This window comes from Hippopotamus amphibius, chromosome 7, assembly GCF_030028045.1.
Source record: "Hippopotamus amphibius kiboko isolate mHipAmp2 chromosome 7, mHipAmp2.hap2, whole genome shotgun sequence".
Classification (NCBI taxonomy): domain Eukaryota; kingdom Metazoa; phylum Chordata; class Mammalia; order Artiodactyla; family Hippopotamidae; genus Hippopotamus; species Hippopotamus amphibius.
The window spans coordinates 29,479,306-29,503,475 of NC_080192.1; the positions used below are offsets into that span (position 1 = coordinate 29,479,306).

The following is a 24,170-nucleotide window of genomic DNA, read 5'->3' on the forward strand; positions in this document are numbered from 1 at the left end:
AATAAACTCAAAATGGATTAAAGATGTAAATGTAAGGCCAGACACTATAAAATTCTTAGAGGAAAACATAGGAAAAATACTCTTTGACATAAATCACAACAAGATCTTTTTTGACCCACCTTCTAGTGTAATGGAAATAAAAACAAAAATAAATGAGTGGGACCTAATGAAACTTCAAAACTTTTGCACAGCAAAGGAAAGTATAAGCAAGACGAAAAGACAACACTCAGAATAGGAGAAAATATTTGCAAATGAATCAACAGATAAAGGATTAATCTCCAAAATATATAGATATTTCATGCAACTCAATACCAAAAAAACAAACATCCCAATCAAAAAATGGGCAGAAGACCTAAATAGGCCTTTCTCCAAAGGAGACATACAGATGGCCAAGAGGCACATGAAGAGCTGCCCAACATCACTAATTATTAGAGAAATGCAAATCAGAACTACAACTCAGTATTTTTTTCAATGAATAAAAGTGAATGAGGTATCACCTCACACTGGTTAGAATGGGCATCATCAGAAAATCTACAAACAGTAAATGCTGGAGAGGGTGTGGAGAAAAGGGAACCCTCTTGCACTGTTGGTGGGAATGTAAATTGATATAGCCACTATGGAAAACAGTATGGAGGTTCCTTGAAAAACTGAAAATAGAACTACCATATGATCCCAGCAATCCCACTAGTGGGCATATACCCAGGGAAAACCATAATTCAAAAAAGCACATGCTCTCCAATGTTCATTGCAGCACTATTTACAATAGCCAGGATATGGAAGCAACCTAAATGTCCATCAACAGATTAATGGATAAAGAAGAAGAAGATGTGGTACATATATACAATGGAATATTACTGAGCTGTAAAAAGGAATGAAATTGGGACATTTGCAGAGACGTGGATGGACCTAGAGACTGTCATACAGAGTGAAGTGAGTCAGAAAGAGAAAAACAAATATCATATATTACCACATCTATGCAGAATATAGAAAAACGGTATGGACCAACCGGTTTGCAAGGCAGAAATAGAGACACAGATGTAGAGAACAAACGTATGGACACAAAGTGGCAGGGGGAGGGTTGGTGTGGGATGAATTGGGAGACTGGGATTGCCATATATACTAGTAAGAAAAAAAATATCAAATTGTATACTTTAAACATATGTAGTTTATTGTATGTCAATTGTATCTCAATAAAAGTTCTTAAACCACAAACAAACAAAAAACAAATGGTCATTCTGTTCATGCAATGCATCATCCTCCTGGAAAATGCTGGGGGTATACAAAGATGATTAATAACTACTCTATGCCTTCCAGGAGTTTTTAGTCTTGAGGAGGAAAGAGATAGGTAAAAAAAAAACTTTACTATACAATAAATTTATTATTTTTACTTATTGACTTACTGAAGAAATATTAAACAATAATAGCCAACACTGTTGAGTGTTATCATTGCTCCATGTGCTTGACATATATTAACTCTTTTTTAATCCTCACAAACACACTGTGAGGTAGGACCTGTCATCATCCCTGTTTTACAATTGAAAAAACTGAGCTATTCAGAGGCCAAGTAAGTTGTCCAAGGTTGACAAAATGACACACACAGCTTACAAGTGTCAAAATTAGAACTTGACCGTAAGCGGTCTGGCTCCAGAGAAGTACAATTTCTGTAAGTACAATTACATCACAAGTCTAAATTATTATCCTTGAAATGATACCTATATGCCTAATGTTGCCTGGCTTAAAGAAGTGGCAACCATGCCTATTGGTCAGGCCAGCCTAGGGTCCAGAGCCGCCCCTACTTCCCGTCACTAGCCTGATGATTTTGCAGACATCCATGCCCTGCCAATAATACACCAGAGAGACAAAAAGAGCTTTGAGCATTGTGAGGTTAGAATTTTGGTAAAGATTAACCAGAATAACATGCAATAAAATTGGCTGGAGCTTTAGGGAGTTCACCACATTGTCAAGAAGAGCTCTCCTTTATTATCACAGGCAAGCCAGGACTTGCCCCAAGAGTGTAAATTGACTTGAGTCTAAGGGTAAAGGGAGCAGAAACACTAGGGTGAAGAAACCACAGAAGAATGGAGCTGACCATTCCTGATAATGGGTGCAACCTCAAAATACTTCCCTTATTTGCGTCTAAATTAAAATGGATCCCATTTCTCTGCTAGGAAAATTCCTTCTCTGGCTCTATACTGCTTGTATTCAGCAGCAGCATTTGAATTTAAAATTAAATTTGGAAGCTATGAAAAAGAAAAAAAAAAGAAAAAGAAAAATTGGACACAGGCCAGGGGCAGTCAGAAAGTGAATGAAGATCTTTCTGAAAATTTTGTTGATGATGGAAAATCTGGCGCAGGAAATATGTCTGGCAGCAGATCCTTTTATAACAAGGAATCAAAAGTGCACGACAACTTTCTTTGTTTTATAATAGATTATTTATGCCTCTGCTATTAATGCTTTCAGAAAATATATTTATTGAGGGATAATCACCTTTGTATCTCTATACTAGGCACTATGGCAATACGAATGAGAGCTGAGGTATGCATTTGAGGTGGAAGAGCTGTGTTGGAGGAGGAGGCATGTGACTCATGCCTTGAAAGAGGAGGGATATTTGGCTAAGTGACAAAGCACACACGTTAAGAGAGGAAACAGCATGAACTAAGGCACAGAGAAAAGAATAAGTCAATACTAAGTATGTGGAAGAGTCTGGTCTGGTTCCTTTAGACTGAGTACAGAGGAGGTTTTGAGGCATGTTTGAATATTGTGAAGTTTGGAGCATAGTGGAAGGTTAAGAACAGTGCTTCTGAATCACATAACCTCAGATTTGACTCAACTTCGGAACAAAAGAAGTAGGACACAAACCAAGTTTAGGTTACCTCTCACAGCCTGAGTTTGCTCATACATGTATTTTTTAACCTCTGTGAATTAAATGAGATAATGTGGCATATTTCTAGCATAATACCTAGGGAAAATATTAGCTTTTATTTTTTTTCACATCATCCTTACTATTTTAAAAGCAGCAAGGGCTAGTATGTGAAGGCCTTGAGAAATGTTTGAGGTTGGATTTGATATTGTAGACAGTGCTAACTTCTTGAGCAGAATAAAGTGATAAATTCTGAATACAGTGATAAGATTTCATCTGATAGCACACTGAAGCTAAACTGAAGAAGAATAACATATGACTTCGATCTCTTGCCAGGGATGTGAATCTTCATGAAGACAGATTCCTTAATTAGAAGTTGGAAAAACCACCTCTTGGTTTTTCAGAAATACTTTATTTAAAATTTCTAATTTTCAATAATTTAGGCACTTAAACTGCTCCCCTTTTTCTTTGTCTGTTTGGGGCCATTTTATTAAGTATACACATCTTCAAAGGCACAGAGTAGGGGCTTGGAAAGGAGGTAGAACACAAACTAGAATTTTCTACTTTCCTGGAGAAGTATAACACTTTTGACCAACTGAAGAGTTCTTTGTGGTTCTCAGTGTTTCTTAATATTCCGTTCTCCCTGAATGTAACATATGGATTACTCTCACATGCTTTGGAGGAAGGCACAGTGAAGGAAATGACCACACAACGGACAATTATGCAATTTCAGAGTACAACATTCTGGTACATATTAAGTTTTTTGAATTTAATTAGTATCTTAATAGATCAGATTGCATATTATCCCAATTATGCAAAGCTGTATTCAAAATAAATGATGCATGTATCTCATTCTTTTTATAAGAACACTGCTAATTACTAAATAATGGTTTAAGGATTTGCAACTGGGTTAACCACACACATGGCATATTGTAATATGTCAGTTTTATATAAATCCCAGGCAGTAAACAATCAAACATATTCTTCAAATGCATATATTTAATACAGAACCACGATTTCCACTAGATGGAAAATAGGATTATCCAATTATACTCATATTTAGTTTAAAAAAATCCTATTACTACCAGAGTAATTAAATTTTGCTTTAGCCAATTCAAATTTTCTTTATATATTTTGGGGCTTATTTTTGTCTTAAATGTTGATTCTCTATTTGAAAAATTTGAGAAAAAAAATCATATCATGAAATGATTTGAGAATAGAAACTATTTAATATGTTTCTGATGATAGCTGTGAAAAAATTAAGCCTCTAGCCTAACTTAAATGAATTTATCTGTTTTTGCATTGCTATAATGGCATATCAATCAGGCAGGATAGCTTATTTTTTTTCTTAGTAGTTCATTTATTTGTGCAAAATTTATATTCAAATCCATGCTGTTGGAATCAGAGTCATTGTCAGACTTATGGAAGACTTCCTTAAATATTCCTTGCAATCTTATTGGGTCACATTTTGTGTCCACATTCCGGTTCTATCGTTCAAAAATTTTATTGCATTTTGATTTGCACAGATGTAAGAAAAATAAGTAACTAAGATATTGGTTGAAAAATAAAACATTTCTGTCTCTTCAAAAAAAATGTTAAAATATTAGAAGATACAAAGACCTGTAATGATTTTTCTTACCTTTCTCAGCAGTGTGACATTAGGCATTTATACTCCTAGATGGCATCAGTACAGAGTGCGAGCATCTCTTTGAAATCAGGTATTTCCGTGGCTCGTCAGAATCTAGGGAGGTTCAAAAAAAAAGAGCTGCCTGGGTATAATGAACATACTGAAGAATTATGGGAAATGTAGTAGGAAATAGTAACTCAATACCAGAGATAAAAGAAAAGAGGAAGGGACAATAGCATGTGAAATGTAGAGATCCTAATATCTAAACTGACGTGGCTGTGCCGTTGCTGTGCTCAATCAGGAGGGTCAAATATAGGAAACAAAGCAGAAGATTATAAAACTATTTTATATAAGCTATTATCACCATGCTTCTGGACTCAGTACCCTGGGAACCGGATCTGAATATGCTTATGTGTTAGCCTGGACTCTTGAGACAGCCTGGCATGAAACTAAACTTCCTTAAGAACTTATTGAGATTTGTCAGTCCTGCAAAGAGCACTTAGAAGGCTTTAAAACTCTGCTGGTCTCTGTTCCACATTCACTGAGTGTCTTTGGTTTGGCTCACACTATATCTTTAAAAAAAAAAAAGCCAACATGTTAATACTGTGATATGTCATATAATAATAAATATAAATACTTAATTTCTGGCTTTTCTTATAAATTGGTACTAGCAATACTGAACCCAGATTTCCTTGTTGCCATGATAGGTTGGAAATGAGAGAGACATATTCTTGGGCCAGGGAATGCATCCCCACAGTACACATTATTCCCTCTTGTGTCCGTGATACTGGGACTAACTATTGATTGAGGTCTATCATCAACCTTATAGTTTATCTTGCAGCATTTTTATTACTAGAAAAAAATTTCTTTTTAAAAATTTGTCATATTTTTGTCACCTTCTTAGGAACCTACTAGGAATCTGAATTTGCAACACCTGTTTTTTTGGCTTCCCATTATTCACAGTCCATGATTAAACTACTCAGCCCGACATACATTTAATGTCCTCTGATTGTGTCTCAGTCATTCATTTAGCATCTGTCGTGGTGCTACAAACTGGAATAGTGGTGGTGGCATGAGTGGAGGGGATACAACAGTGAAAAAGGCACAGTTCCTGCCCTCAAGAATCCCAGAATCTATGAAGGCAAATTTCATAGAATTTTAATTCAATAAAGTGATGTTTTCTAAAGGGGCATGTTCATAAAATATTATTGTTATAGAAATACACAGAAGATCAATGTCAATTCACACTCAGGCTGGGAGATTTAGGAAACTTTGACAAAGGAGATGACACCTGGACTATACTCTGAAGAATTTTATGAAGGCTTATAGGTAAGAATTTAAGGTCTATAAAAATAATAATAATGTTCACAATTTTTTGATACTTCCTTTTTTTGAAACTATTCCTTCTCTTTGTTACAGAAGCAGCCAGATACTCTGGGTCCTCCCCATCCTCCTTCCCTCCTCTTCAGGATAAAATCTCTGGAGGTTCAGCACTGCTTCCACCTTCAAAGTGGCTCTATGGTTCTCAACTCATTCTTGTTTAGCTGTTGTATGGATAAAATTATCTTGTGTTGGGCAGTCTAGAACAATTTGCATGAGTATATGTTTTCTAAGTTCTGACCAACTGTCAGATAATTTAGGATGTGTTTGTGTGTGTGTGTGTTTGTGTGTGTGTGAGTGTGTTTGTGTGTGTGTGTCCGTCTGTGTGTGTGTGTTTAGAGAGTACAAAAATAGACATGATGGAACATCTTCTTAACTCTTAGGGGAATTTGAGATTTAAAAACACTGACATTGAGAAATTATTTCCTAACACCTGGAGTTACCATTAAGTAAGCTCTTTGTCCTGTAGGATCAAACAGTATGCTTTTTCTTATATTCTATTTTTCTGAGTTAATTCAAGAATGATTATTTATCTTTAGTAGTTTATAATGTACAAGACAGAATTAATGAATCTTGGGCTATTTTGGTTTTAAATGATTTGTTTATACATTCCGGAAGAGATGGTATTTATGAAAATAATTGACAGAAGATGAATGGCCAATGTTAGAATCTGTAGCAGGACTGACAAAAGTATGATGCACAGCCTGGGAAATGGATTTGTTCGCCTTTGATATGAAGCACATACTATTAGTTTGCCCAAGTGTAGACTTATTTATTATATCTTAACAGATATTGAATTATTAAATTCATAATTTGAAAAAGTGTAATTTTTATATCTATATATACTCTTAAATAATCAAAAAGGATTAAGAAAATATACTTTTCAATTCTCCAAAGACATATATAAAGTAATATAGGTATTATATATCAAATATCTATATAATATCATATATCTATATAATATCATATATCATATATATATGTACATATATACACATTCTTTTGTTTTGGTTTGTTGTCTATTATGAAAAATACCTCAAATGAACTGTATAAACATTCCTTTAAAAGTGAATCATAAAATTAATAATATTTTCCTAAAATATTCCTAAATTTAGATATTTTAATAATTTTTGTTGGCCCTTTACATATCAGAAAAGGTATCAAATGTACTTCAAATTCAAGAGTTTTAGCTACTTAACCTCTAAACAGTATTTATAAACATATGGACATATTAAGCCCTGTACTTATGTTCCTTTTTCCCAATAATTCAACTTAATTCAACGGCATTAATTAATGAAAATGTATGTACTCTTTGTGAGGCACAAGTACTACTAATATACTTGGTCCTGAATCATAATTTGAACGCTATCAATCAAGGTACTGGAAGAAGCAGCCTTGGCTCTACCATTTTGAAATAAGACCAATACTTAATGGAGGAAGATTGAGTGGAGAGCACTTTCCACTCAATTTTGGCTTCTTTGTAAGATACAATTCACAATTGGTGCCAATGATTTTAGAATTCAGAGAAGAAAAGGAAATTCCACTTAGATTGCTGCCCACATTCTTCTGTTTCTCCAATTGAATTGCTTTGTATTGTTTGTACTATTATCATGTTTACACTCTTGATCCCACTGTGTGGTAGAAATGCACATCTTTTAAGTGTCTATTGTTAGAATATGAAACAGCCTTGGTTGTGAGACATCATTGGTTACTTGAATAAGCATAAAGTGGTAGCCGGGGTTATAAGCAGGAATCTGTTGTTCAAGATAATTACGAGCTAAAAGAAACTGCTTTGGTTTGAGGGACCAATTCCAGAAAGGTTGACGGGCTTCCCCAGGCTTATAATATATTGCCCAAGTGTCCTATGCTTATGTAGTGCCAGGATATCCAATCATATGAGCAGGGTACAAGACTGGAAAATTTAATAGAGTGGTAATTATTATCCCACATCATCTGGCTATACAAAACCAAACTCCAATCAGTAGACTAGGGAAGGTCTGGAACTAGTCTTATGCAAGTGAGTGGCAAGACATAAGTAGGGTTCAACAGATACAGGAAAATGAACTGAGTTTCAAGGTAAGTCTCTGTTACTTCAAGATAAGCAGTTTACTCATTTGAGACATATTTATAGATGATTACTGTTAGTCAAGTATCTGCTATATCTGGGAATGAAAAGGAAGACACCAGCCCCAGTTCTCAAGGACCTCATAGTTTAATGAATTATTTAGGCACTTGCACAGATGTTTGTGTATAATCAAGCAAATTATTGATTGACAAAGGAATGAGAGATTATGCATGTTTTGATGAGAGACAGCTAATTCATCCTGAGGGGTTATGGAATAGGAAGGTGAAAGGTGTTCCAGATTAGAAAATAGAATGAGCAAAGACACTGTACATTAATTTTGTATCCTGCTACTTTACCAAATTCTTTGATTAACTCTAATAGCATCTTTAGGGTTTTCTATTTATAGTATCATGTCATCTGCAAACAGTGACAGTGAATGGAGTGTTCAGGGTACCAGAAATGTTTCACTCTTGGCCAAGTGTAAAGTAAAAGTCAGTGAGTATCCAGAGTTGAAGCTGGTGAAATAGGCAGATTCCAAGTCAGAAAGACCTTATTTTTCTATTCTATGATATTTCTACCTTGAATATAATGGGAAGTTATTAAGGGGATTTAATCAGGGGAATTTTATAGGTAAAATTTTCATTTTACTTGATTATTCCTGCAGCTGTGTAGATGACAGACAGGAAGGGTTAAACCAGAAGGGAGGTTAAAATCTATTGCAGTGGTTCTTCTGAGAAATTATGAGGTCAGACCCATGAGAATGGGTTTAGTTGGGTAAAGACAGAGGTGGTAGCAGGCTTGAAATTTATTCAAGAAGTGAAGGAGAAAAAAGAAAAATTGGCAGGCAGCCATTACGGCAGAGACGATGCTGTGTGTTTAGCACACCCCTTTACTTTTCCTCCTAGGCTTATGGACTGACTACATTTTACAGTCCTTATTACAGTTCAGGTGGCCTTATGACTTGGTACTGACCAGTGGACTATAGTTAGAATTGCTATTTACTACTTCTAGTCCTGGCTCATCTAAACCTTTTGCAATCTTGCTGTTATTTCTCTCACTCTTTTGGGTGCATAGGTTTCTGAGAAAATATTCCAAGACCCCAGCACTTGATAGAAGGAGACTGCATCCCTGAATGACTCCAAGAAGCAAAGCTTCACTAGTGACCTGTTATGAACTTTATTGCATTTAATTAGGTGTTTAACAGTGAATTACCTTACATAACTTAAATAAGTGAAAAAAATGAACCCACAATGATCATATTTAGATGGAAAAGGATCATTTCAGTTTTGATATGGTGAATTTTAGGTAATTATGAGGTGAATAACAAAAAGGTAAATACTGTAAGAATAGATAAGGTTATTCAGGAGAGTGGCTGACTAAGGAAAATAGTAAATAAAGGATGAAATTCTTGGAGCACCAAAAGTTAGGAGTCAGAAATATAAAAAAAAAAACCAACAAAGCAAGGAGCTAAAGCTGGAGAAAGAGTCAAGGTCAAATCTAGAGGGACTTGACTTTTACCTTTTTAAGGTATTACCATTTTACTCTTTAGGTAATGGGATGTCTCTGATTGATTTAATCAAGGGAGTGATTTGGTAAGGTTTGCATTTCAGATTACTTCTGTAGCTCAGGAGATGACACGTATGGGCCTTAAAAATTAAAGAAGAGTTGAGAGTCTACTACAGTAGTGTTTATGTTTAATGCAAAGTTGTCTTGGAAACAAAGTAAGTAAAGTTTCAAGGACAGAAAACAGAATTAATGGAGAGAATGATCAGAGGTGCCTAATACAAGAGACAGTTTCATTTTCATAATATTGAGTTTGGCAAAATGACAATCAACAGGGACGTTAGCCATATTGGGGGGCGGGGGGTGGGGGTGGGCGGTGGTTAAGAATGACCAGCAGTAAGCAAACAGAAACTGCAAAAAGTAGACAACTTTTTGATGATGTAATGGAAAAGGATAAAAACAAAAACCTGGATCTTAGCCAGAGGTATGTATTTAGGGTTAAGTGATTTTTATTGTTGATTTTTGTTGGGATGAAAAAGATGGTTCCTATGCTAACGGGAAAAAGTCAGAAGAGAAAAAAAAGAGCTTAAAGATTCTGCAGGAAGAGGAGAAAACTGACATAGCAAAGTCCCAGGAGTAGGAGAGGGAGTGGAATCAACATCCAAATCGGTGGTGGGTTAACTTGAATAGGACATGAAGTAAACATTATCATCAGAGACTGGAGGAAAGGAAGTAGGGAGCTCCAGCATTAATGTCTGTCTGCATGGATAGTAGAAAGGTGAGATGGTTCATACCCAATTTCCTCTATCTTCTGTAGAAGAAATGAACAAAGATATTGAACAAGGTGCTGTAAAATGCATGTACAGAATGGTCATTGAGGGCACCAGAACACTGTAACCAAGGACAAATAAAAAGATCTATACAGAATACTGAAATGTATCTATTTTTACCTAGAAGCCAAGGACAATAATTGGTGTGAACTTTCCAAATTGTAATGTTTAATTCAAGCGTTAGATTTCAGTTTCTAAAATCAATTATTTGGCAGTGCTTTGGGGGTTTAAATATGATGATATTTTATGATGAACACTGTCATTACTGAGCTACCTTTTTCATTGACCATGTGTATAAGATATATTTACCTTATAATTGAAAAATAGCTGGAACTATATAGTCACTTACATGGGCCCCTTTCCTATCTTCACTTGTAAAGCCTATCTGGGAACACAGGTACATAGGAATTCACTCTGTTAGTAACTCTACGTCTCAATTCTCATTTCTCACATATCATCCTAAAGCCTGAACATAGGGCAAGAAAAAAAATTCTCCTAAAATAGAATTCAAAGGATATCCGCTCTTTGTTTATGGAAGAATTTCATGAAATGAAATCGCCTATAAAATAAGCATCAGGTGGTGTTGATGTCAAAATCAATACCATTACGGAACTGTCAAACATTACCTCCGAGAGACTTTTCCTGAAACACTCAGGTTAAGTTGGAAGCTTCTGCTCAGTGTCCTCTTATCAAATGAAACATGCCTCTGACATGGCACTCTATGTGACAGAATTAGATCCCTTTATCTGCCTTTCATAACAAACTCAGTCTCCTGAGAATTGGGACTGTAAGTTGTTCATTTATATTTCTAGCACTTTGAAGGCTGCTTGGTACTTGTAGGCAATCACTGACTGGTAATTGAATAAAATATTGGAAATAAGCGATTTACTGAATAAATAAGAGGATGAATAATCTCATATTCAGTGAAGATATAGATTCATTTGATTTCATGCCAGAACACAGTTTATTTCCTCAAAACAAAAATGAAACAAAAAAAGAAACTAAATGAATAAACTTTTCCATTGTTGGCATCAAGAAAACACAGAACATATATCTCATTTATGCATACAATAGCTGCTATGATATTCTTTCCTACTTGTTTAGAAATGCTAAAGAAATAAATAGGAGAAACGCCAAGGAGTAAAACGTGTACTGTTGCATTCAAGAGCAACTCTTCATTACACAATACAATCAGCAAAAGACATCTTTCCAGTATTCTATAGCTCAGGAAGAGAAACTTCAATTAACAGTTTAAGTCACTGCACTGCAGTACGGATGTAAATCACACTAGACAATGCTCATAATGGTTTTCTGGGTTTGCTAAGCAAAGAAGAAACAGAAAAATTTTCTGCAGATTCTCAAGGGTTACCAAAACTTAGTGTCCATTTTTTAAGTCTATATTTTGAATTTAACTTATTTTGTGAGAAAAGATGAAAAAAAGTAAGTGAATACTTAGTTTATAGCAAAGCCATTAGACCTAGAAAAAATAATTTCATAAAATGTATTGCTTTATAATATTAATAAAGATAATACTACTTCTACTAATTGTTGTGATTAGACACACGAGCTCTTATTAAAATGAGTTCACACTGAATAATTTTTTACAGTATCAAATATTCAGAAACTATGTTAAAATTTGAAAGCTGTAGATTTTCCAAATTGGTAGTTTTAGCCCAATTTAAAAATTATTGATAATTTTCACACATTAGTCAATGCACTGGTACTTATTTTGAATTATTTTAGAATTATTTTCTCTCTTCTCAAGTGAGTTCATAGTGTTAGTATGGCTAAATTTAACCTGTCACAAAAAGATAAGTACAAAGAATATCAGACATGTAGATATTAAGGGAGCTACACCACTCTGTGATCTGAGGCCAAGCTACTCTGAGTTTAATTTTTTTGATCTATGAAATTACTGTCCTATGAACAGTCCTGTATCCTTTGGAGAGTTTTCATGATAATCAAATGATATACTTAAAATGCTATCTACCGGGAAATTATTTTTAAATACTAGATGATTACGTTTCCCCATATATTTAAAGTAATTTGGAACTAATGATCAATTGCTTGCATTTTTTTAAATATAAATTTTATTTATTTTATTGGCTGTGTTGGGTCTTTTTTTTTTTTTGCTGTGCGCAGGCTTTCTTTTTAGTTGCAGTGAGTGGGGCCACTCTTCATTGTGGTGCACGGGCCCCTCATTGCCGTGGCTTCTCTTGTGGAGCACAGGCTCTAGGCGCGTGGGCTTCAGTAGTTGCAGCACATGGGCTCAACAGCTGTGGCTCAAAGCGCAGGCTCAATAGTTGTGGCGCACAGGCTTAGCTGCTCCGTGGCATGTAGGATGTTCCTGGAGCAGGGATCGAACCCGCGTCCCCTGCGTTGCCAGGCGGATTCTCAACCACTGCGCCATCTAGGAAGCCCCCAATTGCTTGCATGTTAACTACAATTTGTTTACTTTCATTATGTTTTTGGGATTTTCTTCCTAATTGAAAACATCAATAAATTGAAATTACACACACACACACACACACACACGACTCTATGCTTTTGCTCCAGTCAAATTTGTTTATTCTATTTTCCTTAAGTACTAATTATATTATGAGAAAGTTCAAGAAAGAAAAGAAGCAGTTAGATACTTCTAACAATGGCACCAGGCTGTTCTGGAGATAGACTAGAATATTCCTGATTTCTTATTGATTCTAAGAGTGGGAACTAAAATTTGTCTTTGAAATAGACTCTTTATTTTATCCTAGTGGAGGCTGATTTATTAAGCCTAAAAATGTACTGTATCATTATTCATTTACTTGAAGAAGACCTGAGTCAGTAAAGTAATCCAAGTATGGCTTCTTTAGATTAATAAATCCATCGTTCCACATGATAATGACGATAGCTCACTTCACTGGTAAAATAGTATGTCTGTGAAGAGATTACTATCATGCAAACTTGGGTTTTTTTGGGGGGGTGCAGTTTGTATAATCAGTGAGGTAATGTTGAGCAGCAGGAACAGAAGTCAGAGAATATACTGAAAGAGCACCAACCCATTTAACATCCTTCAAATACACGTTGATCTTCTACTGTTGGGTAGAAGAGGATCCCAGTAACATAATGTCAACCTATAGACTAAAGAGGAAAACTGCTGATAATAAATTGCCCTGTGAATGGACATGTCTATTGGCCTTTTAGCGGAGCTGCATCTGAAGTTATGTTTTAAGTCTTCCTTTTTTGCTTTATAGTTAGACGTTACTATCTTCAACCCATAGTAAAAGTTAAAGAAAAAAAACTTCTCTGTATTAGTTTCCTGTGGTTGTTGTATCAAATTATTGCAACTGGGTGGCTTAAAATAACAGAAATGCATTCTTTCATGGTTCTGGAGGCCAGATATCCCATATCAGTATAACAGGGTCAAAATAAAAGTAACAGCAGGAACACACTCCCTCTGGAGGCTCTAAGGGAAGAACCTGTTCCTCGCTTTTGCAGCTTCTGGTGGCATTCCTTGGATTGTGCCATTCCTTGGATTGTGACATTCCTTGGTCCAGTCTTCAAGGCCAACATCCTGAAATTTCTTTTGGCTTTGTCTTCACATCACCTTCTCCTCTATGCATGTGTCAAATTTCCCTCTGCCTCTCCTTATAAGACCCACCCAGATAATCCACAATAATTTCTTCATCATGCAATTATTAATTGTATCACAGATGTAAAAACCCTTTTCCTTTATAAGGTAACATTTACAGGCTTCAAAGATTAGGACCTCATATCTTTGAAGAAGCATTATTCTGCCTGTCACACTTTTCTTCTTTACATCTTTATAGCTGGTAGCCAAAGTTATGCTGACCATTTAATTCAAATCTTCCAACAAGCCCTTAAAAACATGAAGAAGAAGGAGAAGGAGGAGGAGGAGGAGGGGAAGGAGGAGAGGGAGGAGGAGGAGGAGGGGAAGAAGAAATGAAGCAATACCCACATCCACAGCATAACTAAGAGAAAGAGAACATCAACTTTCAAATTATCTGTAAAACCTCTCCCACTGCATGGAGAGGCAGTGCAGCTTAGAAAAAAAAAAACATAAAAGAGAGAAAAGGAGCTTTAGCCTAAGATTGATCTAAAACAGCTCCCAACAATGAAAGCCTATCTTAAGTGAAAACAATACTGAAAAGGAGTCATAGGAGATTAGAACACTTATTTTGAAAAGGGATATAAACACTATATGTCTACACAACACACACACAAACTTGTACATGAATGTTAATAGTAGCTTTATTTATAATGTTAAAAATTTTAAGTATCATAAATGTCTATCAACAGATGAATGGGTAATCAAATTATGGTATATCCATACAATGGAATATTCAGCAATAAAAATAAATTCCCTTCACTTAAATACAGTTTCTCTTCTTCTAAGTTTATGCTAACCAACCTACACCATGCCATCCCTCCACACACACATAAAGTGAGCAAAGAGAAAGCAAACCTACTGTAAAATCAAAATTCACCTTCATATCAGCTGCTCAATTATGCTATTTGAGCTTTGCCAATACAGAGCTTTAAAATTTACCCATATTTTTTTTCCAAATTATCTGATTTTAAATTTACTTATTTATTTATTTATTTATTGGCTGAGTTAGAACTTTGTTGCTGTGCACGGGCTTTCTCTAGTTGCAGTGATTGGGGGCTACCCTTCGTTGAGGTGCACAGATTTCTCATTGCGGTGGCTTCTCTTGTTGTGGAGCTCGGGCTCTAGGTCTGAGGGCTTAAGTAGTTGTGGCTCACAGCCTCAATAGTTGTGACATGTGGGCTCTAGAGCACAGGCTCAGTAGTTGTGGCGCATGGGCTTAGTTACTCTGCAGCATATGGGATCTTCCCGGACCAGGGCTCGAACCCGTGTCCCCTGCATTGGCAGGTAGATTCTTAACCACTGCGCCACCAGGGAAGTCCCTATGCATATTTTTAAATTAGCTACGTTTAGGGATATCATCTATTGTCACTCATACCTTAGTGATTTAACTACCTAGCCATTACAGCTGTGTGCTTCTCTGGACTCACCTAACAATTGTTCCTATAGAATTCTCCTGGTGAGCTATGATTTGAGTGTTGTCACTCTCGATGTCAGAGTATCCAGTCCTCACCATCCACACTGCTGTAACTCTGATCCAAACCACTATCGGCTCTCACCTGCAATATTCTTTTCCTGCTTCTGTGTTTGCTCCTCTACAATCTATTCTTCATTTTAAAATTCAACTCATATTATATTATGTCATTGCTTATAACTGTCTAATGATCACATCTCATTCAGAGAAAGAGTAGTAGTCTCTCTACTCCTTCAGAGAAAGAGTCTGCTATAAGTCCCTTAGATAATGTACAAAGAATCAGATTGTCAAATCAGACTCATGTGAATAAAAGGTCTTAGTACCAAGCTTTATTAATAATTTCAAGGATAAAAGTAATCATGAGGGACAAGCAAAGAAAAGAGTGGTTTATGATACAACGCCCTGCATCAGAATTTGATCTGCTGTAGATTAACATGTGAAATCTGTAAGTAAAACAAGTAGCTATAAGATAATATTTACTCAAAGGCTTATGTTTTGGTAATGAAATATCCCTATTTTATTCTCAAGTTCATGACATTTTTCCCAGAACTATGTCCTAAAAATCCATCAATTCTGGTTTGTTTATCATATGCAATTCTAAATAGATCAGTTATATCCCGCTGAAGGATTCTATAAACAAAGACTGTCCCACCAGCAAATACAGAGTTGCTTTGCCAGAAGGTTTGTTATTGGCAGGTTTACAATCATATTTGATTGGTTCATCTTTTTTATGCCTCACAGGTGTTCCCTGATAAAAGGAGAGAACGGGTAGCAAACCTGCTCCTTATCCAATTTTTCCCCAGGCCTCTACTGGATTTGTCTTTCATTTTCCTGATAGCTTCATCTCCCATTTATCTTTTCCAAGTTCATTCCACCTCAGTTAGCCCAGACTCCTTTCTTGTCCTCTAAGATATCAAACTTCTGTTTCAGGACTTTTGCACTTACTAATCTTTTACCTAGTAAGTTTTCCCAAATATCTGCACAGCTAGCTTTCTTTTTTTATTCAGGTTTGCTCACAAGTGTTCTCTCTGAAGCCTTCCCTAAACATCTTATTTATATTAGAATCACCTTTCCAATACTCCCTATCTTCTTCTTCTACTTTATTTCTCTCCATATTCTCCATCATCTAATGTACCGATATTTTCGTTACATGTTTTTATTGTACATCTCTCCCTGCTAGAATTAAAACCATGAGACATTCTCTTTTTTTGCTATTTGTCTGCTGTTACATCCCCCACATTTTGATTGATGTCTGGGACAAAGTAGTCCTTCAATTAAATGTTTATTGAATGAATGAACAAAATAATCATTCAAAAATTATATTATAAACCACATTAGCCATAACTCTCTAATTCTTCCTTCATATCTTATATCTGAGATCATTTCAAATCCTTCTCCACACAGTAATTGTACTAAACAATATCATCTCATTTGGTATGCATTTACTTGGACATTTTTTTTTCCTGAATGTCTCTTCCATCTGGTTAGCAGACTGTTTCTCCTTGCAGGACATTTGGTCCTGCCCAAAATGTCCATAATATATTTGGTCCATGCTAAAAGAACCTGGAAGTTTTGAGCTGGACCAAATGTCTGCTAACCAGATTTTTTTGTTTTAATCATGGGAATTGCACACTTTGCTTTCTACTGAACTTCCCTTATTTGTAGTTCCTTCATTCTGAGACAACACTTGCTTTATTTATTTTTACTGAGGTATAGTTGACTTACAATATTATGTGTTCCAGGTGCACAACATAATGATTCAAAATTTTTATAGATTACACTCCATTTATAGTTATAAAATATTGGCTACATTTCCTATGCTGTACAATATATCCTTGTGGCTAATGTATTTTATACATAGCAGTTTGTATTTCTTAATCCCGTATCCCTATCTTACCCACCCCTTCCCCTCTCCCCACTTGTAACCACTGGTTTGTTCTCTATATCTGCGTGTCTGCTTCTTTTTTGTTATATTCACTAGTTTCTTTTATTTTTTAGATTCCACATATAAGTGATACCATACAGTATTTGTCTTTGTCTGACTTTTTCACTAAACATACGATCGTCCAGTCCCATCCATGTTGTTGCAATTGGCAAAATTTCATTCTTTTTTTATGGCTGAGTAGTATTTTTTACCCATTCATCTAATAATAAACACTTAAGTTGCTTCCATATTGGCTATTGCAAAGAATGCTTCTAGGAACACTGGGGTTTATGTATCTTTTCAAATTAGTTTTTTCATTTTCTTCACATATATACCCAGAAGTGGAATTATTGGATCATACTGTAATTCTATTTTAAGTTTCTTAAGGAACCTCCATGTTTTCCACAGTGGCTGCACCAATTTACATTCCTTCCAACAGTGTGCAAGGGTTCCTTTTTATCCACATCTTTGACAACATTTGTTATTTGTGATCTTTTTGATAATAGCAATTCTGACAGGTATGAACTGATACCTTACTGTGGTTTTGATTTGCATTTCTCTAATGATTAATAATGTTGAGAATCTTTTCATGTGCTTTTTGGCCATCTCTATGTCTTCTTTGGGAAAATGTCTAGTCAGGTCCTGCCCATGTTTTTAAATCTTTTTTTTAATATATATATTGACTTGTACAAACTGTTTATATAGTTTGGATATAAGTACCTTATTGGTCATATCATTTACAAATATCTTCTCCAGTTCAGTAGGTTGTCTGTTCTTCTTTCTTAAGACTGTTTTGGCTATTTGGGGTCTTTTGTGTTTCCATACAAACTTAAAAATTACTTGTTCTAGTTCTGTCAAAAATGCCCTTGGTATTTTGATAGAGATTGCATTGAATCTGTATATTGCTTTGGGTAGTATGGTCATTTTAACAATATTAAGTCTTCCTATCCATGGACATGGTATATCTGCCATCTGTATCATCTTTAATTTACTAGCTTTGTCTGTGGTTGATTTATTACTTTACTGTATATATGCTTGATGCTGTCCCAGAGGTCTCTTAAACTGTCCTCATTTCTTTTTATTCCTTTTTCCTTTTTTATGTTCAGCTTCAGTGATTTCCACTACTTTTCCAGCTCCCTTATCCATTCCTCTGTATCACTTAGTCTAATATTGATTTGTTCTAGTGTATTTTTTATTTCTGTTATTGTATTCTTTGTCTCTGTTTGGTTGTCTTTATATTTTCTAACTCTTTGTTGAAAACTTCTAACTTCTTACTCTGTTCATTCATTCTTTCCCCAAGTCCTTTGATCATCTTTATTACCATTACCTTGAACATTTTCTTGGGTGGATTGCCTATCTCCACTTCACTTCTTCCTTCTTTTAGAATTTTATCTTATTCCTTTGGAACATGTTCCTCTGTTTCTTCATTTTGCCTAACTTGCTGTCTTTATTTCTATGTACCTGGTGGGTAGGCTTCATTTCCCAAGCTTGGAAAAGTGGCCTTTTGTAGGAGACATACTGTGCATTCCAACAGTGTACTGCCCTCTGGTCACCAGAAATATATTCTCTAGTGGTGTCCCCAGTGTGGGCTGTGTGGGTCCTTCTGTTGTGGCAGGCTGATTACTGTGGGTAGTCTGGTAGGCATGACTCATTCATGGTCCAGTTTGTTGCCAGGCTCTGCCTTGTGTTGAGGCTGCTGCCTGCTGGTTGGTGGGGCCAAGTCATGAGGTGGCTGACTGTGGGGCGCTGGGGGATCCCAGGGCTAGTTCTGGCTCACTGGTGGGTGAAGTCAGGGTCCAGCAGATCCTGGGCCTGGTGCTCACCCAGCCATGGGTAGAGCCAAGTCATGGGGCTAGTGCGGGCCCACTGGTGGGGAAGGCCTAGTTCTGGGGTCTCGCTGTAGGGCCCAGGGGTCCCAGAGCTGATGTTGGACTTTTGGTGGGTGGGGCTGGGGTCCAGCCAGTCCTAGGGCTGGTGCTAGCCTGCTGGTGGGTGGACTGGGTCCTGTCATGGCTGCAGTTGTCCTGGGGCTGGTATCTGCCTGCCAGTGGGTGAAAGCTGGTCTCAAGTCTAGAGCAGGCTGGCTGATGGACAGAGCTGACAGCTGGTCTCAAGGCTAGGGTTGGCTTGCTGATGGGCAGAGCTGGGTTCCAGGATCTCTGGCTGCAGGGCCTTGGCAGTTCCAGGTTTAGTACCCATGAACTGGTGTACAGGGCCAAGTCCTGGGCCCTCTGGTGGACCAGGCTGTGTTCAGGGGCAGCTGTGACCTCAGGGATTCTTGAGGCAGCCTGTATGTTAGTAGGTGGAGCTGTATTCCTGCCCAGTTAATGGTTTGGCCTGAGGCACTCCAGTACTGGTTCTTATAGGCTTGTGGGTGGGGGCAGAGCTGGGTCTTGAGGCTAATAAGCTAGAAAGAGGATTCCAAAATGGCATTTTCTAGCACCAGTGTTCACATGGTAGACTGAGTTTCTCAAAATGCTTTCTGCTAGTGTCATGCCCCCAGATTGAGCTCCAGTTGTCTCCTGCCTCTCAGGGAGACTCTCCAAGATCAGCCAGTAGGTCTGATCCAGACTCCTCTCAAATTATTGCTTCTGCTCAGGGTCCCAGAGCATGTGAGATTTTGTGTGTGCCCTTTAAAAGTGAAGTCCCTTTTTCCCCCAGCCCTTTGCAACTCCTGAAAGTAAGCTCCACTGGCCTTTGAAGCCAAATGTTATGGGGTCTCATCTTCCCAGTGCAGGACCCACAGATGGGGAGCTCCATGTGGAGCTCAGACCTCTCACTTTTTGGGAAAAACCTCTGCAATTGTAATTATCTTCCATTTGTGGGTCATCCACCTGAGGGTATGTGTCTTGAATATATAATGACTCCACCCTTCCTCCCAACTCACTGTCCTTCTTTATATCTTTAGTTGTAGAAGATCTTTTCTGGTAGGTTCCAGTCTTTTTCATCAACAGTTCTGTAAATTGTTGTAATTTTGGTGTGGCCTTGAGAGGAGGTAAACTCAGGGTCTTTCTACTTTGCCATCTTGGGAACTCCCACTTAACACTTGCTTTAATTTCTATTGCCTAAAATGTATCCTGGTTGTTACTAGATCTTACTGGAACACTTTGTAAACACTAAAGCTTTCATTAAAGTTACCCACTAAGAGTCTCATCAGCTTATCCAGTCCTAGTTTTTGGTAATATGGCATAAAAACCTTATGTATCCAATAGGGACATCATGGAGAATGTCAGTTTCTTTCTCTTGTTTTTGTTTCTTAACAATATGTTTATTCTTGAGGTTGTCATTCATTAATTTATTGAGCTGAATGTATATAGGCAACACTACAGAGAATCTGATACACACAAGGCATTTTACTATATTCTGGTATTTACAGTTGGAAAAAGTATGGTAGGGTACTTCCTGCTATTTTTTTTAACAGATACTAAACTCATAAATAAACCACTGCAATTCAGTTTAATTGCTATATTTGTAATATATAGAGAATTGCTATGGGAGCTAAAAGGAAGAATTTATTTGGTTTGGGTCAATTTTCTCTATTTAGTCATTTAGTCCAAATTAGAAATAGTAGGTAAAGTCCCTCTTACATATTGCTTCATTTTTTATCTCCATGTGAGCATAGAACAATGGATATACATTCCATGGTTATTCTATAATACAAGTGGGGTTTATAGCCTATCTAGCATGTTTTAGGTCATGAAAGAAAGGACCCATATTCAATTTTCTCTTCCATAAAATTGATACAAGTGTGCAACTGGCAGTGTTGTGAGCATTAAATAAGAGAATATAATTGAAATATGGAGTACAGTCTCTGACCAGCAAAAGTTGCTTGTGAAACCTGTATATAGCATTGTGACTAACTGCCCAGGCTCTGGAGTCAGGTACCCTTAGTCCAAATTCGTGCTCTACCACTTACCATCTGTGCAACCTTGAATAAGTGGTTTAATCTCTCTGATCCTAAGTTTCTTTATGTATAAAATTAGTGTAATAAAAGCACACTGTTCATAGGGATTTCTGAAGATTAAGTGTGGTAATTGCCTGTAAATCACTGAGAAAAGTGTTTGACACATAATAACTAAGATAATGTCACCCTTTAATAATCATCTCTTTCTTTACTTATTTTAAGGAGTATTATGAAAATAATGATCAAAGACAATGCCACCTAAAAATACAATGTGAATAGGCTGCTACTATGTACAAATATTCTGTTCCTGTTCTGTTTTTTGCTTATAAACACCTTTACTCTGACTAATGCTTAATCTTCCCACCTTATCCATATGAGTTTGCCTTTTTATTTTCATTTTACCTCCTGCCATGTAATTTAACTCAGCATTGAACTCATTCTTCTGTAATCTTTTTATGCTTTCCTGTCTGCTTATTGGGTTGTCTGTTAATAAATACCAATTAGCACTTCCAAATATATCTTTTTAAATGCAAATATTAAAATTGTTTAAAAAGCTGAAAAATGCCCCAAAGAAAGAGCATAATACTGTAACATATTTTCATTAAGACAAATACATTTTATTTGAAAATTTACTTATGGCATTAAGTCATTATTGTTCTATACTTTATTCTATTTCTGCTATCCTCTCAACAAATGTATAAGCATAATGCATTTCTGATATTACCTAACCCTGTCTCCTTCTTAATATTACTGACTTAGCTTAGTAGGAACTAAGGAAAAAAACTGATGGCACCCTAATAAACACTTCTCAGATAAATAAAAGATGGACTTGGGGATATTTAAATAATTCCACAGTTTTATTGGGGCATAAAATAAAAATGGAAATAGTTTTATGGGCCAGTGCTAAATGTTCAATCCGGGTAGAAAAAGTCCATCCCAAAGCTATTTAGAATCATCTCACAGGAAAATCCTTGTCTTTCCAAAGTATATGGTAAGTGCCTTACATTAATTGTATTCTCTGGTTTGCCCTGGTTATCAGGAATCTCAAAAGCAAACACACAGAGGAGTGTGTTAACTATAACAAAATGTATTCATATGTATGCATTACCTCTAATTTTTTAGCATAATTTCTATTTAAATTGACCTTATTGTTATACTTTGTTATAAACTGACTCAGTCTTTTGGAGAGGGGAAAACATTAATCCATTCAGTAAATTAATAACAATTTCAAGATCTGGAGAACTTAATAAGTGAAGACATTTAAGTCTCTTTCCACATCAATAAACTAATACCTACTGTTGACACCAATGAAAATTACAGGTATGACAATGAAACAAGAAATATACCACAAATAATATAAAATTTCTTCATAGTCCCATATTAAACTGTCAATTGCTAGTTGCATTTTGAAAGAATTAGTCTGAAGTCTAATTTATAGAACAAATTACTCTGGTATTTGTGCTCTCAAAATGAAAAAAGGTAAACTAATAATGCTTTCCTCTTGACATACATGAAAACTTCTATGAGTTTCTTTTTCACATCAATTATTCATTTCAAGAAGAGCCCAACATTATTTTTCTAGGCATAAGACTACACCACTAATGAAGTTTGAATTGGTATCATTCATTAATATTATAAAGCTTTATCATACTTAATAATGTTGGCTAGAGTTGGATTAAACCACTGAAAGGTATACATAGCTAGAGTCCAAGTGATAAAAAAAAAAATCACCTAAAATATTCATAGTAAATATCCTTTCTCAGTATTGCACTGCCACACATTCATCACCATAAATAAAGCAAAGCAATAAACTAGCAGATAATATGTGCAACTCTTAAGGTGGTCAAACTGTCCTACTATCAATAATACACCTACACATACACCAAATTGTAAGAAAAAAATCCAATGTAAAAATGAAAACAGTATCTAGGCAGAATTTTTACAGAAGAAAAAGTGTAAATACAGAAGAGGAAATGTGAATACCCAATAAACTATGGTCAACATCATGCATAAATTTTAAAAACGAGGTGCCTATAGTCTTTATTTATATTAGCAAAATTTGAAATATCACGGAGATTTAGAACATTCTCATACATTGCTTATGGGAGTATGAATTCCTACATTTTGGGGAAGAAACTTTGCATTATGTCTTTAAAAATAGAAGAAAAGAACATATTTTGACCCCACAATCCTAAATTTTGGGATCATTCATGCCATATAAGAGTATCAGTATACTGTATAAGTGAACAAGAATGCATATTGCACCATTGTTTGTATAATGAAGAATAAAAATTAAAGACTGATGGTCATTGTGCCATTTGAACACCAGTGCCTTTCATCAGTCTCTTTACTTGCTCTGTGACCTGGGAGGCTGATGTGTACAAATTGCACCAGGAATTCCCTTGCATTCTCAGAGAAGTTTCTAGTTGGGTTTAGATAGTGAGGGGAAGGAAAAGAGGAGCATAAACCCAGAATATTTATTCACAGATTCATTTTCCACTAGATTTCCATGGATTGGTTAGATCCCTTGACCAAAAGCCACAGCTCCTGTCAAGAATCACTCTTCTTCTTGCTATTTCTCTGAATTCTAATATCTGCTCCCTTCTCTTTGCCATTCAGGCTTTCTGGTGTTACTGGTTCCCTGCTATTTCTAGCCCCCTGTTGCTATTAGCACCTTATTTTTTTCCTAACACCTTTAAAAATAGTCCCTTTATTAAATTATCTTCACCTTGAGTGTGTGCCATCTACTTCCAGCAGGGATCTTGACTGAGATATCTATCAATAACAAAATGGTTCAATAAATTCTAACATAGCTTTACCATAAAGCACTAGATCTGTATGTTTTGGCTTACAGGAATGTGTGTAATATAATGAAGAATAAGAGACCAAATTTAACAGCAAAATATGCCACCAAAAAAGAGAAAAGTCAGCACACTACGAAAAGATATACATAACACAAATAACTGAATACACATTAGTATCCAAATTATACGAGA

General features: G+C 36.0%; 1 long non-coding RNA gene across 3 annotated transcripts in view; it reads right to left on the reverse strand.

Moving 5' to 3' along the window:
- The window catches only part of LOC130856563 (uncharacterized), an 82,259-nt gene that overhangs the window by 16,626 nt on the left and 41,463 nt on the right, over positions 1 to 24,170 (reverse strand). For all 3 annotated transcript variants that reach the window (XR_009054620.1, XR_009054619.1, XR_009054621.1), the window contains one exon: positions 4,500 to 4,601. This is a non-coding gene — a long non-coding RNA (uncharacterized LOC130856563). The remainder of the gene's footprint in view (positions 1 to 4,499; positions 4,602 to 24,170) is intronic.